Source organism: Cydia pomonella, chromosome 14 (assembly GCF_033807575.1).
Source record: "Cydia pomonella isolate Wapato2018A chromosome 14, ilCydPomo1, whole genome shotgun sequence".
Taxonomy (NCBI): Eukaryota; Metazoa; Arthropoda; class Insecta; order Lepidoptera; family Tortricidae; genus Cydia; species Cydia pomonella.
The window spans coordinates 8,173,937-8,192,440 of record NC_084716.1 but is presented as its reverse complement, the minus strand read 5'-3'; the positions used below and the strand labels follow the sequence as shown (position 1 = coordinate 8,192,440).

At 36.9% G+C, this 18,504-nt stretch overlaps 1 protein-coding gene across 1 annotated transcript in view; it reads right to left on the bottom strand.

Moving 5' to 3' along the window:
* LOC133524853 (uncharacterized) overlaps positions 1–18,504 on the bottom strand; it is a 281,791-nt gene that overhangs the window by 109,094 nt on the left and 154,193 nt on the right. Inside the window, exon 2 of the mRNA XM_061861000.1 lies at positions 8,365–8,410. The gene's annotated coding sequence lies outside the window, so the exon portion shown is untranslated. The remainder of the gene's footprint in view (positions 1–8,364; positions 8,411–18,504) is intronic.

Below are 18,504 nucleotides of genomic sequence, written 5' to 3'. Positions count from 1 at the left end.
CATTCGATCCAACCGCATTCTGGGTGATCACAACCTCTTTCTCCTCCTGTTTGCTGTATCCTTGCCCCATCACGCCTGAGTTACTGTATTTTTTCTACACGAAAATTGTCCATAATCGTATTAATAGTCTGCAGTACTGTCGCTTACGCAGCCCATATTGTAATAATCACGCTAACCCTGAGGCGGCGAAAACGCTGACACTTACATCGTGCGGCCCGGCGGAGCCCGCGCTCGAGGTCACGGTCGCCATGTGGCATGTATGGGACTGAGAGGTGAAATCAAACACAAGTGCTTACTCGCGAGCGTCTGTATTGTAACTAACTCAATGTACATCGTCAACTTATGTATATCTATATCTTACACTACTACACACACCTCATAATAATTCAGCCTATATACGTCCCACTGCTGGGCACAGGCCTCCTCTCATGCGCGAGAGGGCTCGGGCTATAGTCCCCACGCTAGCCCAATGCGGATTGGGGACTTCACATACACCTTTGAATTTCTTCGCAGATGTATGCAGGTTTCCTCACGATGTTTTCCTTCACCGAAAAGCTGTAAATAAATAAATAAATTAATTAATTAATATTATAGGACATTATTACACAAATTGACTAAGTCCCACAGTAAGCTCAATAAGGCTTGTGAACTTGTGATGATGGTACTTAGACAACGATATATATAATATATAAATATTTATAAATACTTAAATACATAGAAAACACCCATGACTCAGGAACAAATATCTGTGCTCATCACACGAATAAATGCCCTTACCAGGATTTGAACCCGGGGCCATCAGCTTCGTAGGCAGGGTCACTACCCACTAGGCCAAACCGGTCGTCTAAAAACATGAATAATACACTAGGCCGCAGCAATAATGTATGTATAATGTGTGTGTTGATGTATGTGTACCTATTCGTATTATATATCACTGCCAATGCTCAGCAACGTAAATGAGAGATATATATTGTTAGTTTTGCATTGAACAATACATTTACATCAATATTGACCATCACTGGTAAAATATAAATTGCTATTTAATTAAGGTTATTCCAAAGCATCGAATCGATACCTTATTATTAATTATTATGTAGATTTGAATACGAAATCGTAAATAAGTTATGAGAAATATTTACTCACATTAATAGTTAACTGAGGTTGTTCCATGAATTAATAGACGAAGTAAATTGTAACTATATGTAATGAATAGGTGTTTGAGTGTGTACTTAGGATTGGCAAATTTGTTCGAAAGCTGTAAAATGTTAAAGTAAATAAAGCTATGTATATTATTTATGGACGTGTGTATCATATTATATACCTATATATATAAAAAATTCATTTACTTTGCGGAAGTCTCCGGTAAGCTCGGTCGAATTTCACCTTCCCATGCAAACGGAGTTACGTTCTCATTTTAATGGATTGTAATGAAACTTTGCACGGGCATGTTGTTGTTGCTTTTTAGCGATAAGACCGCCTGCTGTTTACCTCTTCTTTATGTGTTTTATTATTTGTATTGTTTATGTATTGAGGTGGGCAATAAAGAGTATTGTAGTCGTATTGTATTGTATTGTATTGTGTGTATATCTAGTGTTGTAATAAGTGTATATAGTAAACACACCTATAATGAAACAGGTATCAGTAATGGGATGGTATAGACAAATTCTGTAAAATAAATACCTAATTATAGATAGCCATAGAGCTGCTTAAGTTTCATGTTTCATTGATTTTCATTTATTTTAGAATTAATGGCGCCATACACATCTCATGACTGGAGCAAAAAAAACTTAGTTTCAATTTGTTAATAATATTAAAACCAATGGCACTATCTTTCATTAATTACATTGAAAACATAAAGGACGAATATGAACATTCAACTTTTAACGCATAACGTGGTAGAAATTTTACAGGTGCCGAGAAAATATCAAAATACTCCAAATTTTCTATTAGATGTCCCATGGCTGGTGCCGTTAACATATTTAGCTCTAGTTTATAAAACAAACGAAATAGAGGAAATACAAGTTTTGTACGAAAAACTTTAATTCGCTGTATTTTTTAACAATGGTACGGTACCTACAGTATTAAGTTATTAGTTAGTTCGAAAGGGGGGGAGGGGGGCACGAAAAGAACACGACAAATCACGTTGGGGGAGGAGGGGTATAAGGAGACCTCACGTGTTTTTTTCTATAGTGAACGAAATGAAGAAAAAATATCTACTACATACTTTTGGTTTCGTTAAACATAAATCTTCACTTGGCACTTCAAAATAGCAAGTATAAACAAGATTGGCTCTATACAGTACTATTTATTTTAAAATTATGTCGAATGAAAAATATAATAAAAATACACGTGAGGTTATGTGGTGGAGGGGGGGGGGTAAGCCAAGAACCTCACCAAATGTCACCAAGGGGGAGAGGGGGTCAAAAATGTAGCCGAAAAAACCTCACGTGATTTGTGCACAAGCCCTTAGGTGCTACGAGTGCGCTCCGCTAAATAAAATGTTGTTTATTGCATTAAAAAAAATCTCAGGTACTTATGAGAAATAAGGATAAACCTATTTCTGACTTTACCGGTCAGATTGGGTTAGAAAATCAAATGACAGTCGCTTTCATAAAAACTTGTGCCTACGCCAATTCAGTTTAGGGTCGGCAACGCGCATGCAACACCTCTGGAGTTGCAGGCGTCCATAGGCTGCGGTGACTGCTTACCATCAGGCGGGCCGTATGCTTGTTTGCCACCGTCGTGGTATTATAAAAAAAAAATAAAAAAAATGATCATGAGTCGTGGCAAATGATGATGATTGCCATTTAGTGTTCTACATTTTACATCAAACAATCTGAAAAGACGTGCGCCGGACATGCGGAACGAAAAGTTAAATGACAAAACTCCCCCAAGTAACACAACAAAGAACTTTCCACATATTTACATCGAGTAATTTTCTCATGCAATTTCACTGAAATCGTCTACGCATGCCCATTAACTCAACAAAAAAGAAATGGATTGAAAAGGACAAAAAAGGACGGCACTAATCGTCACACTTCTCAGAGCGAGACAAAAACTACGCGATAAGTTGATAACCCTACACTTGAGGGACGCTTTTTACATGGAAAATATATATTCAGTTGCCAAGTGTTAACGTTGGAAACGCGAGCACGCGCAATGGGAGCTTTTATGGCCTATACTCACTCACGGCACAAAATAGACAATAGTATGTACAGAATTCCCTCTCTAACGTATGGCGCTGAATGTGTTGTTTTTCTCATTCGCTAGACCAGGGATCACCAAATGGCGGACCGCGGTCCATATCCTTTTTTTGCCTTTTAAATACCTCAACTCAAGTAGAGTCAGACATCACCAATAATGGCAATAATTGCGTTTATACATAAACAAAAATTTCGAAGTTCGCAAGCAATGTGTCTCTTTTTTATCAATACAATCTCGCAATAAATTTAAAAAAAAATACTCTGCAAGTAGTCCTCAACCCTCAAGGGCCTTTTACAGGTCAATACAACATGATTTGCTTGGACCACTAGTATGTACTTACCAGTGTTGGGCAAAAAGTAATTGCATTACGAATTATGAATAGCAATTACGAAATGTAATTTAATTATGAATTGAAATTACGGAAATGTAATTTCTAATTGCATTAAAATTTCACTGTATTACAAAATGTAATTCGCAATGCAATTAGAAGCATTACAAATTTCACTCACTTAGTAAAACATTTTCATTGTTTTTATATAGCATGCTCTACTTACTTGTTTCTGGGTTTGTGTTTTAATTTAATATGTTAAGGCCAAATTTTGCAACCCAATTTTAAGAAACTTATCCTCAAAATGTTCAACTAATTTTTTTTACATACTTGTGTAAGTTTTATAGTACGTGTTTTAGTTCTTACATTCAACTTTGGACGCTATTTGTGTCAGTCCAAAACAAAAGGTACCTTATGGCGGTATTTTTAGGTGGGTTGATTGTTGTATTAATAGTTAGGTATATGTTTCTAGATTTATATCCTTTAGATAACTCACGTTCCGCCACAAGGTCCCTTTTGTTTACGAATGACACATATATGAACCTTTTTGCAGTTGACTGTACCTCCCGGATATGATTATATTACCATTCGAAGATTAACACTTAAACTTGTTAAATTCATATTACTAAGAAAATGTAAGACTAAAAAAATACTTATACCTTATTATAAATACTTATCCTTTAAATGCTTATTAGTAATTTGAATTGTATTTTGGAAAATGTTTATCCAATAAATGTTTTAAACTAGACTGAATATTTTCCTTAACCATTCCACGTGGGTAAATTTGATCCTGTTTGTGTAAGTAATAAAAAGTTTACACAACGTAATTGCGTAATGCAATTACGATTTAATGTAATTTCAATTAAAAATTACCAGGTAATTCAAATTAAATTTAAATCAATTACGAGCGTAATGCATTACAAGTAATTGCATTAAATGTAATTTAATGCATAATGCAATTACAAATTAATTGCATTATGCCCAACACTGGTACTTACGTCTGAGTCTACGATTGGCCATTACTCGGCAAGAAATTGAAATAGGAACCGTCACAGATTAGTATACTTAAGAAGTGTGACTTGTAGGCAAAAACGCTCGTCGTTAAACGGGTCAGCGGGTGTTAAACATGTGTTATCGGGTTCTTTGAAGGGTAGATACAAAAAATCTTAAGTAGTGTAAGTGCGGCTTTATTTTTTTTTCATTTAGCAAGATTGACTGTGCAATTAAAATTCTTTAGCACGATCAATATTATTAAAAATAATATTCTTAAGTACCTATCTTCATGAAATTAGTTCGGAGCGAATAATGATGTTTACAATTAAATTTTCTACTTAGCGAAAGCTTAATGTAAGGGTCTCTATTGGTTCCCATAAATTGTTAGTTCCGATTTTCTCAGTCCATAACGTTTTCTACCATAATTTTTATTAGTCATATTGTTAATAGTCATAAAATTAAACGACATAAATTGTAGATCCGATTTTTGCAGGTCATCATTATTGTTAGTCATAATATTCTATATCATTACATAATGTAGAAGGTAATAAACTTGTTTATAATAATTGTCGTAAGGTCTATTTTCGCAAGGTATAATGATCGATATTCACATGATTAGTTACTATACAATTCAATGTTCTGGTGTTGCCAGACTTCATAATGTCGCATTCAATAAAAAACACTCGTAATAATTATCCTATATTTCCTAATTTTATATTTCTTTTATTTAATGTTTCCTATATTTCATGTAACTTATTAATACATTTCGTGCCGCCAACGAGTCGACGGAGCCCCGCTTCGCGGGACTCCTATTTTCGCTCTGAGGGACACAAGGTAACTAACGAACCTACCTGAGGAAACATGATTTTTTGTTTGGCTTACTGACTTTACCTCCGTTTCCTATATTTCATGTAACTTATTAATCCATTTCGTGCCGCCAACGAGTTGACGGAGCCCCGCTTCGCGGGACTCCTGTTTTCGCTCTGAGGGACACAAGGTAACTAACGATCCTACCTGACGAAACAGGTTTTTGTTTTGTTTGGCTTACTGACTTTTGCACCGTTTCCTATTTTTCGTGTAGATTATTAATCCATTTCGTGCCGCCAACGAGTTGACGGAGTCCCGCTTCGTGGGACTCCTGTTTTCGCTCTGAGGGACACAAGGTAACTAACGAACCTACCTGGGGAAAAGGTTTTTTTTTTGTTTGGCTTACTGACTACCATGCCGTTTCCTAAATTTCATGTAATGTAGCTTACTAATGCATTTTGTGCCGCTAACGAGTCGAGGAAACCTCGCTTCACGGGACTCCTATTTTCACTCTGAGGAACACAAAGTAACTAACGAACCTATCTAGATACATAAGTTTCTTTTATTTTTATTTTACAACATAATTTTAACAAGACATTATCGAAAGGCATAATTATAAAAAGAAGCACCTTCAAAAGTAACTAACGAACCTACCTGGGGAAAAGGTTTTTTTTTGTTTGGCTTACTGACTACCATGCCGTTTCCTAAATTTCATGTAATGTAGCTTACTAATGCATTTTGTGCCGCTAACGAGTCGAGGAAACCTCGCTTCACGGGACTCCTATTTTCACTCTGAGGAACACAAAGTAACTAACGAACCTATCTAGATACATAAGTTTCTTTTATTCTTATTTTACAACATAATTTTAACAAGACATTATCGAAAGGCATAATTATAAAAAGAAGCACCTTCAAAAGTATGTCTTTAAACTTTTCTGAGTAAATATATTTATGTATGTGTATAAAGTGGTGTAGATATGATTTCTTAGACGTAATTCACTTTAGTAATTAAAACTATATGAATAATAACCATTAGTTCGTTAAAATGTATGCCTTAAAATATTTCTGAATAATAATGCATAGGCCTTAGAATGTTATACTAATCAATTTTATAACTTTTGCGATTATAGTATTTAATATTATAGAATGATAATGTTCGAACTATTAAACGTTATGCTTAGCAAAAATTATGACTATTGATCTTTATGTTCTTTAATTATATGGATATCAATTTCTGACTATCGAAATTCGGAACAATAAGAATATGGGAAAGAAAGGGATCCCCTTAATGTAATCGTGTAACCAATTAACCATTTAGTAAATAATATCACTATATTTCACTCGACACTCAAGATTATACAATGACATTCACTCGATGTAAATACAATTCAGAGACATGAATTCTGAGAGACAAATATTGTTGGGTAAGGAATTTTAAGTGTTTTAAATTTTAGTGGACGAAATATAATTGCACCGATTAGTCATAAAACATTATCGTTGCGAATACAAAAAGACAAACGAGCAGAATAAGAATAACTAGTTACGAAACTTTGTGCGTCTGGATGAATATAGATTTAATTTAGACGTTATTATGTAAGTAAATCAAACTTTCATTCAACCATTTTTTTCAACCATTCGTTCAGGATTTAAGATAATATTAATTTTAAAAGTTGGTAAACCAGGAAAACATTAAAATGTAAATAAAGTACGTGGGATCAAAATTATTTAGTAAGCAAAGCAGTTAAGCAAAGTCGGGTGTTAATGATGTTATCACTCTATTGTGAAAGAGCTTTTAGCGATAACATTCATCGGTGCAAATAATATTTCTTCAACTATAATCACACTGATGACTGATGAGTATTTTACGTTAACAGTTAACACTATTTACGGAGAGTAAAGTATGCAAATACACAACGCAAAAGACACATTACTGTACCCTGCGTCAGTTTCCGGCGTTTGTTTAAAAAAAAACGATTTAATCTCGCACTGACTTTCCGTTTCCTTCTGTGTTTCAAGGAAAAACGAAACCTACTGAGAGTTACATCAAGGCCATAAATATTGCAGCACTCGGCTGGTATCCGGTTTTTGTAACTTATGTTAAACTTAAAGTGGATATGTGCTATATAATTGTCAAAAAAAGTCACTGGTTAAGAAAGTTAAGTTTAGATTCTTGATAGTCACATTTTTTTCTAAATTCATTCTAGGATGTGGTGCGGTCGATGGAGGAAACTGGATAAGAAAAGAACAACTTTGTAAGGTGGACTTATTTTGACTGATGATGACGGTATTATCCAGGAATGGAATACACAATGGATTCAAATCTTTGACACACTCGTACCGAGGTTCTCGTACGGAGTTCCGTTGGACCCTTAGAAGCCCGAGCACAGAGAGAGCGGTCTGGTGTATTGCGTTCCACGTTCAGAGTTTGGCGTCCTTTCCAACGTAGGTAGCTCATACGATATGCACGCTCTGGGCGTAAACGTTCGACACTGACACTGACACCGATTGCCATACATTTTTAGGGTTCCGTACCCAAAGGGTAAAACGGGACCCTATTACTATTACCCTATGACTCCGCTGTCCGTCCGTTCGTCCGTTCGTCCGTCCGTCCGTCTGTCACGAGGCTGTATCTCATGAACCGTGATAGTTAGACAGATGAATTTTCACAGATGATGTATTTTTGTTGCTATAACAACAAATACTAAAAAATAGAATAAAATAAATATTTAAGGGGCCAACCATACAACAAACGTATTTTTTTTGCCGTTTTTATAGATAATGGTACGGAACCCTTCGTGCGCGAGTCCGACTCGCACTTGGCCGGTTTTTAATTTATGTAAGCGCTCAGTATCAGCGTCCAGCGTGTACGCTCAGGGCGTGCATTTCGTGGCTGAGACGTTTTAGCTAACATAGATACAGGTTACGCATAGTAACCTACACGTACAGGACGAGTACGGAAACCAGGGCTCATTACCATGAGCTGGTCTCTAAAGTATTGTAGTACACTATAAGAAAACTGGAAAGAAATATACCTTAAATGTAGTCTACCCGTGTAGCCTGATGAACGGTTGAGGACATCTGAAACAATAATAAAACAATTATTTAATGTTACTGGTACAATGGTTATGGAATGTATGGATATTACTATTTTCAACGCGTCCTTTCGTATGAAAAGACTTTTCTGTCCGACTTCATGAAAAAAAAAAACTATGAAAGCCGACAGAAAATAAATTTGATATATCCTGAAACATCCTACGCATATTTCATCAAAAGACATCAGGATGCCTGTACAGTTAAGGTATTAAACTCGACACGGACTGTGCCAAAAATATGTATACACGACCTTATTGCCCATGTATTAAGGTAGTGTGTACCTACCTATTTCTGGCACTTTGTCCTTATCGATATTTTATACATTGAGGAATCGTGAACAAAGATGGGATGGACCTAGCGTGACTAGTTATCAATATTTATCTCGCTGAGGTCACTGCCCCCAACGGATCCCTATAATACCGATCTGATCGTAGATCGAGATAACACTAGTCCGTCACGGTATAGGCTCGTTAAGGTCACTGGCAGTATTTAAACTTACTAATTGTGCTTTAATTTTTAATTACAAATAAGTTTTACGCTAAACGCTATTCTAGGCTTGTAAGGGGTCGACATTCTTTTCATTGTCTTGTTTTGGACCAGTCTGTCACGCTTGTATTTTTTTATTTTATCAAATAAATAAAAAAGACGAATGCGTGCTACTGCATGTCTTCTTAGCCGTAGATTACATTTACCATGAAACAAATTACAACCTAAATTTCATCTCATCCAAAAAACTACACTCCGTCACATTTTTGGGGACAAAAAACAAGACAACGAAAAGAAAAATTTTGACCAAAGTATGAATAAATCTCCTATTTAAACACTGTTTTTATATCCCAGATGACAGTTCCAGCAGCCACTTTACAGCAATCTACATTATTACACATCGACAGGACAATTGGGGCAGTCGAACTGCCATTTTTATATCTGGGATACAAAAACAAGGATTAGAGTACGTCTAAGCTAACTTTCCATTGATATGAGTGAACCAAGTGAGGGATTATAACGATACTTCGTGCCGTTGTTCCTTAATGTGACGTTCGGATGGCAACTCCAGCTGCATAACTGTTGCGATATTACTACCACGGCCTTCAAATATAACCTTTAATAACATGACAATACGAGTCAAGGCACGCGTCATCGTGAATGACACGATATATATTGACAGTGCCAGCGCCCACAAGGCCGCAGCAGTAAAGTGGAAATAGTAGTGCAGCTCCAGTTACCTTCGGATGGCATCTGCAACTGCATTACCTTTAATCACACATGTATTCGCTTGTCAAGATACTGCTTATTTTAACTGTGATTTCAACCCGTATAGTAAGCTTCGTAAGCTTGGCACGCGATATGAATCGGTTTCGACAGCTTTTGAGGTCTATGACCTAAGACGTGCCATAGTGTTTGGGTATTATGTACAGTCAAGGTCATATTCTATCACGTTTTTTTCCTAAAGATGGATAGTTAAGTACGATTCCCACCGAACGGGTGGAGTCGGGCCGCATCGGAGCGCATTTCAAATGTGTACGGCCGCAAGCAGGTCGCCTCTTCGCGGACGCGGACGGTTCCGTATAGACCCCACCGCGTTTGCTACAAATATAGGCGTTGAAAATGCGTTCCGACGCGGCCCGACTCCGCCCGTTCGGTGAGAAACTAAAAACGTTGCGTACGTTTCATATTGGGAGACTCGAAACTTTAGGTATACCCTAAAGAGGTTAGATATAAGTCCTATTTTATATTAGTTGACCATTTTCGTCACACTTGCCCGTTAAGGGCGTCATTCCACACAGGCACTAAGGGACAATGGCTTAAATTACTTCCGCAGACCCCATAGAGTAATGGTTATTGCTACAATATGTGAATAACGGTTCTTAGTTTATTACTTTCTATTTAATAAATCAGGATGATTATAATGATATAGACGCCAGAATTAGGAAATGCAAATCGGTATAACCGCTTAAATTGCATAACCGATTATTGGAAACTCGAATAACCGTTTACGGTTATTTATTTATGACTTCAATTGTATGAATTGATCTTCTGACTACAAAATCCTACCTTTTTTGGCTGTGACGCCTGTGACTATAATTTTAGTCATTCGTGTACTTTAATAACAAAAATATACTAAATTTACTTCCCTTATTTATGAAATATTTTGATTGAATATGGTATCACGTCCAAGTTCATATTTTCTCTTTTACTGTATTTTGTGTTTTATTAGAAAACGAAGACGTATACTCACATTGCCTAAAACTGTACCTTTATGTCCTTTATTTTAGTATTTTTTTTAATTACTTTGTAAATTTTTCGTCGAAAATAACCGTAATCGATTATAACCGATTATCGGTTATTTTTTGGGCATAACCGTAACCGAAACCGGCTATGAAGTTTGGCCGCTTATTGCATTCCCTAACCAGAATCGGCTTTTAGAAACTTATTTTATAACATTAGTACGCTTTTATATATCGAATTTCTCCACAATAGCATAAACAAATATAAAAGCATCTAAATAATTTATAGTACACGAAACCGCAGGTCTAAAGGAGAAATAATTACCTTTTCATAATAATTCAAAGGACTGCGGGGAATAATTACTAAAATTCATCCTGAGAATCCCCGGATTTCGTCTTTGAGGAAACAAATCTTTTTCTTTGTGTAATATTGAAGATTTTTCCGTCATAAATGTTCTCCTGTTGGGATTGTCTTTTTCTTTTCAATTGCAGACAAGATCATTAATAAAGCTTGTAAAGGGATTACGGTAAACAATTGAATGAGTTTTAGAATGTTAGGGCGTCCGCTAGCTGGCGCGGTTGCACAGAGACGGGTGCGGGTTAACGAAAAATAGTATCAGCAACGCTGATTGGCGAACGCGGGCGATGGATTTTACCTACAGATCCTATACTATCACTGGCACCCGCGTGCGTGCGCCCGTGAAGTGCACGCGCGCTATCTAGCGGACGCCCTTGTCTTCTTCTGAATCGGCTCCTCACTGCTGAGGATCCTGACTCCGCTTTCCAATTTTCCACAAAAAAGCTCTCCACTTCTCCTTATCAAATTCCTTAAATGACGCAACTCTTGTTGTTGCCTAGATTTTAGTGTTTCACTTAGTAACAGCGGGGTATTTACATCAGACTTGATCCTCATCAAGTTACTCTAAGTAACCCTGCATCAGTTTTCTGCACAAGAGCAATTATACCACATTTATCGTTAGGCCAATTAATGCGCTGAATTCCCGCAAAAGGATTTCCTGTATTAGGGTTGTCGCATTTGACATAGGCAATGACAATCCTGACAAGCGGCCGTGCGGTTTATATTGCCTTATAGGCCTACTTAATACCTTATACCTTTATCTTGCTAACCGTTACTTCTAATATAAATGTATAACTACTAACCTCCGTCTGCGAAGTTGTTAAAAATTTTAACCATTTTTTTTCCACTTGTCAAAGAATTATTTCTCGGCGGGATTCGGCACCATTTCAAGCAGGGATATCACGAATGTTGCATTCTTCACATTCGCGAGCGCGAATGTAAATCCGACTGTCCACGATACGAATGTCCGAATGCGAATGTTAGGGAATATGTAGTTGTTATTATCATTCCTAATTAGAAAAAAACTTAGTACATAAAACATACGTTACCTTAGAACGGGATGTTACAAAGTGTTGAAGAATGTTGTCTAGTGGTCAAAATGCACATTACTTGAAAACAGTTTACGCGCACTGCTCATCAATAAACGAGTCGACGAGACAGGACTCACACGATACGACCCGCGCACATTCGCATTCGCAAAACATTCGCTTCATTTGATGCGAATGTTTAAAATGATGCGAATATTCGTATATACGAATTATAGGCCTGGCCGGAAAAATTAAATCATATAAAATTAAATTAATGAACACTATGTTTGCAGCTTTTCCGCAATTTGGCAACACTGATGCATAAGTGTATGCTTGCAGGAAGCTTATTGCTTATAGGAAGTTTGCAGCTTTCTGGTCACCAATTGAGTCTAGGAGTCCCTAAATTTAACTCTCTCTGAAGAGCACTAGTACCCTGAACGTGCATGGTAATGGTTGCAGAGATTAAAGTTACGGATCTTTTTGTTGCTCAAGGTCTGTCCGCCATATGGAGCATCGTATGAACCACTAAAGTTCAGAACATTGAACAAACTACGGTCATAACGTCACCCCACGTAACGCCAATAAACCAGCACAATAGCTTTATTAGACCAATCATAACTTATGTCCATGGAACCGAACTCTGCGCAATTACTGCTAAAATGCTCTATGTTGTCATACACTGCAACTAGGCGAATCTGAACCTTATCCAAACGGGGTAAGAAACTAAAGACAGCTGGCTTGAAAATTTTATTATTTCTTTAACGTCACATGTCGATTTTGTTTTTATGCGATTATTATAAGCCTTACAGTCTTTAAGATATGGAATTCAATATGAAGCAATATCGTCCATAAAGGAGCAAAGTTAATGGGTGAAAGTGCGTCGTTACGTTAGAATGGGTATTGTTGTTCTTTTGATGAGCTTATATATAATCGATACTATGTTCACGTGTGTGTAGAACAACGTGTAGTTTTTTCTAATTGTTTAAAGGTAAAAAAAAACACGTACTTGAAGTATACTAAAACACACGAAGTATTCTTCAAACACTTTTCTCTAGAAGTTCTGTGGTACCTTCCTACGTTGATTTTACATAGTGACATGGCAACTTATGACGTATTTAGTTGGTTGTTTACATGTGTGTGTACGGTAGCCTATAAATATAAGTATATAGTAGGTCGTGGTATTATTTTTATTATGATTTGATTACATTCTATACCCTGTTGAGCTTAGTAAATCCATGTAATTTATACCAAATATCTTAAATCAAAGGCGAAGCTAAACATCAATACGCGTGTAAGGGTTACGATTGCTTTACCAAATAAACTTTGAGTGAAATAACCATTTTCAATGTGTTCGATCGATCATATTAATTTGATTTCTACACGCGAAAGGCTTATCAATTTAGTTTCAAATTCGACGAAGTGAAGTTTGTTTGATAACTGACTACGCGTTTAAATCGATGAGCAAGAGTAGAATAATTATTTGGGTGCACCTGAAGAATTTCCAGAAATTGGTAAACGCATACATAAAACTAACAACATAAAATGTTTCCTTTCAGCAATTTGAGTTGTTTTTTTATGTGATAGTCAGCAAACGAGCAGACAAGCCAAGCCAAGACATAAACAACATCGGAGGAGCCGCTTAAGAATCCTGAATATCCGCTTCTTAAGAACCCCATGTCGTACAAGGGAAAATACCTCAGGAGGCAACTCATTCCACGTTTTGCACGATCTGGGAAGAAATGAGCGAGATGCCCGTTTATTTTTGGTGTACCATACATGGCACACCAAAGCTCAAAGCTCATCACTTTCTAGATACATCTAAGTCGAAATGAGCTTTGCTCGTTTGATGGGAGGTGCGGTGATAAAAGCGAGACGTAGGTATACGGTAGTTTCCCTAGATGACCAATAAATTATTCCATCCTGTAGTCACCTGAGCGTTTGACTCTGTAAGCAATTGCGTTAACACCTCTTAATGAAAGGTATAGCTTCAATGCACACAATACTTTCACCAAACTGAAAAGCATTACATCCAAAGCAGATCCACTTTAATTTTGAATCTTAACGTTGGGTAATAAAGTCTAGATTACTCTGGCTGGTCTGGTCACAATTATGGTTTTGTTAAAGGATAGTGTTGTAATTATGGAGCATGCTGGGGCATTAATTAATGTATTGTAGCCACGTGTGCTCTCACGGGCGTTTAGACATCATCAATTCTGTTATCGTGACTTCTTGTCAATCGTCACATACATAGCGCACCATCGACGACATGTCGTCGGCTAAAGTCCGGAACCTCGTAACTCCATTTAAACACATTAGGGATTTGCCATTACCTTATCCAACAATACCTAAAGTTGAAAACCTCTAAAACGGGAGGAGTTACGAGGTTGGCGACGTAAGCCGCCGATATACTGATACTTAATTCGTGAAGCTTCCTGGAACGACATAATATTCATAGGTTATTCAAATCAACTATGTGGCTTTCTGGCTTTTGATACCAAGTCGTTTAAAGCGTTATGGAGTTAACTATGATGATAGTTTCTCTCCCGATGGAAATATGGAGATTCTTAAAAGAACCAAGGTTACCGGTTGCCATCAGTTTTAATATAATTAATTATAGAGTGTAGTGTTTGGAATGAAATTAAATATACAGTGTCTGAAAAAAAAAAATTACCACCTGCAGTGCAGCGTAAATATTAGCTTTTAATTCTCTTAACTTGTTCTAACAGGAAAGACCATACTATAAAATGTGTATGACCCATAGAGTTGACCGTCATGAGTAGACGGAGCTATTGACGATTTTCTTTTTCGAAACTTTACTACAAAAATGAAATTATTAAAATTCTTATGCCGCTCCAGCTAATGTTACATCCTGAAATAAACTTTGAACCTCATTTCACGCCTTTTATCCCACAAAAGCGCACGGAAGGATCGTAAATATAATCAAACTGCCATTCTGACAAAAAAGTCCTAAGTGTGACTAAATGTTCACACAATGTTTTTGTTTTACGGTTACATTTGGATTGAGAGTGCACCAGTGTTACTGCTGCAACCTTGCCCTACAGCATTACCGTCTTGCGATTGCTGCAGGAAATCTCAATTATCCTGGACTTTGACAGTGATTTTGACATTTCCTGCAGCAATGCTGGTACAGCGATGTAGCAGCAGTGACAGTGTTCTAGTGACATTCAGAATGTAATGGAACTTCTCCATCTAGATATAAGATCATTAGTTCTTACATTGCTCTGGCTAGGTGCATCATTGTCTAAACCTTGAACCTCACTTGACGCCTTTTATCTCACAAAAGCGCAAAAGGATAGTAAATATGATGGCACTCTGACATTCTGACAAAAAAGTCCTAAGTGTAACCTCAACGTATCTACGCAACGTTTTTCTTAACGGCACGCCGTCCTAAACCAACAGACCCTCAATCTATGCGACCCATTGAGCGCGTACCTTAATGAAAGTTCCCGCGCAAATATGTTGATGGAAATAGAGAGGGAATTAGGTTACTAGCTTCATCCGGAGTTTGTGGGATTTGTTAATTATGATTTTACGTTAAAGGAATGTTTATATATTAACATAATAGATATATACACATACAGATGTATTACAGTAACCGTACAAATACTAAACTAAATTAATAACTAGCTTAAATCTTAAAATAGGCCCTTGAGGCATTGCACCAAGGATGCTGGCGGAAATGAAATTTTCACAGATGATGTATTTCTGTTGCCGCTATAACAATAAATACTAAAAACAGATAAAATAAATATTTAAGGGGGGCTCCCATACAACAAACATAATTTTGTTTGCGTTTTTATAAATAATGGTACGGAACCCTTCGTGCGCGAGTCCTACTCGCACTTGGCCTGTTTTTTAAATCTGCATAACATTCACAAGATTTAGACGTTATTTTTTCATTTCATTTCCAGTACTTTTTTTCACTGCAGGTGGTGAAAATTATTTTACAACAAATCGGAAATTTGAACTAGTACTGGAAATAGAGTTGAATTTGGTTTGGATGAAAATTGAACGAAACAACTAAATAAATGCGACTCTATTCCTACCAAACGATTTAAATTTCATCGTACTAAATATGTACTATAGTTACGACAATGAGCCTTTCGTGGTCAAGTTGTAACTTGAAGGGTTGCAACTGACAGATATTACTATTCGAAATAAACTAGCATGCCCAATTTCATGGTATAACTGCTGTCAAAAACAACAATATACTTGAATTGAATTGAAATAGACTTTATTCCTGACACATAATTTTAACATTTTCTTTTTTAGTTACACAAGTATCTATTTATTTATTTAACAATATATTTACCATTATGTAGATCTCAATATTGGATATTACCGGTGCATTTTTCGCGTCCTAATACTCGTTGAGAGTAGATCCTTTGATATCAAAACCAAAAGCCGATTTTTATAGTTCGAATATCGCTCTAAAGGCTATATACAATAAGTACGTTATAAAAGTGAGAAATCGAGGTTCGGCGACATTCGATGATATTATACATCATGAAAGTTACATACCTATAACGCCCGAAGTAAGGACGCTTAGCACGTGGAATTTAGTACATTAACCCGCCGCCTGTTCCTGTCCCTATTGCACGCCCGTAATTATATTGCTGTTCCGCGCATGACACAGGCGCTCAATGACACTGTGCGAGCGGAACAGAAATGTGATGGGTCGTACGCAATTCCTCGTTCTTTCTTTATCAAAAATTAACTTCTTTGCCAGTAAAACAAATAGAACAACTTACCGAGGATGGACGTGGTTAAGGAGCCACCTTGTCCTAATATAAATATTTATTTAGTTCTAAAAGTCAGGGAACCAGGACATTTCATCCCTGCTAAAACATTTTAAAAATTCTTCTTGAGTTACGAAATGGTAATTTCTTGCTTTAGCTACAGGTAGTTTTGAGCTTTTCCGCATTCAAAATATAGGATTGCAAATATAGGATATTAAAAATCATGAAATACGTATCTGGGAGCATCTTTCATAAAATCAGCTTTTTTTATTGATCCCTCAACAAACTTTTATCTCCTTTTTCCCCTAACGCCCTTTTCCTGCCTCTTTTCACCCTCACGGGGTGATTTTGCAGTTAAAAACTATACATACCTAATTTCAACTAAATCGGTTCAGCAGTTATTGATTCCCCTTACAAAATACCCTTAGCGACAAAACATTTCAAGTTTTTGAATGATCTGTTGTTTGTGTACCAATACACCAAACCCAAACCACACATACCAAATTTCAGCTTCCTAGGACTTCAGTACCCTAAGGGTTGATGATCATCAGTGAGTGAGTCAGTGACGAAATCGGGGTTTATTAGATATTAATAAAATCTAAAGTATGAGAGCTATGCAATTAAAATTGTGTGAAATGAAAAAAATAAAATTATCTTTATTACCTATTTACAGACATACTAAACATATGCTGGGGCCTCTCTTTAGGCGTACAAGGCCTGTGTTGAGACGTCCCGCTCTTCCACAACCGTGTATGTGTATGCTTAATAACTCCACTATTGACAATATATCCCGAGAGTTTTGTTTAAGTATGTGGTATAATCCAAACACAAGATATGAGGGTTCAAAAAAACCACGAAGAGCTTCGAGAAAAGGTAGGTAGTGCCCTTGCGCTTCGCTTTGCTCGACTTGGCGGGGGAACTGCCGTGCCCCCAGATATGAGAGTTCAAAAGAACGACAAAGCGCTTCGAGAACAGGTAGGTAGTGTCCTTGCACTTCGCTTTGCTCGTCTTGGCGGGGGCCGTGCCCCCAGATTCTTATCTTACGTACAGCATACTATATTACCGAAGTTTAAAAAAGCAAAAGCGATTAGCGTAAAAGTTCAATGTCCTGTACACTAAACTGTACGGCCAACATCAAGGATTTTACAATATCTGCGTTATCAAAACGTAGTAAGGTGCAAAATTAGTTAACATTTGACTACTGTACATGGAGTTCGTCTGTTAAATTGAACACTAAATTTAGCCTTGCAGGGCTTCTGGTTTGCGTCTGATAAAATTTATTTTCGGAATCAGAGCTGCCCATGTCGATAACTTGTTGATCGATTCAGTCGGTCAGTCGATTGAACGGTATCCGACCAATATTGAGTGACGGGATTTTGTTAGGGGGTTCGTCAGAGATGGAATAGGTTTCATCCGTCAGGTGGAACGGGTACTGCTGCAAAATATACATGCCACGGAGAGTGATATGCAAACTTTTGATTGTTTGTACACCTACTCCCATTCGTACGACATACTTAGTGTGGTATCAATAGTACACATACTCTCAGTATCAAAAGTAGTGTATCAGACTCTGTGCCAAAAGTATCTACCATTCGTCAAAGTATTTGATGGTGACAGATAGGTACTTTGTCAATATATCGATAGTCATGTCAATATTCCGATAGATTTTAACTAAAGTGACCGTATCTCCATCCGTAATCTAGGA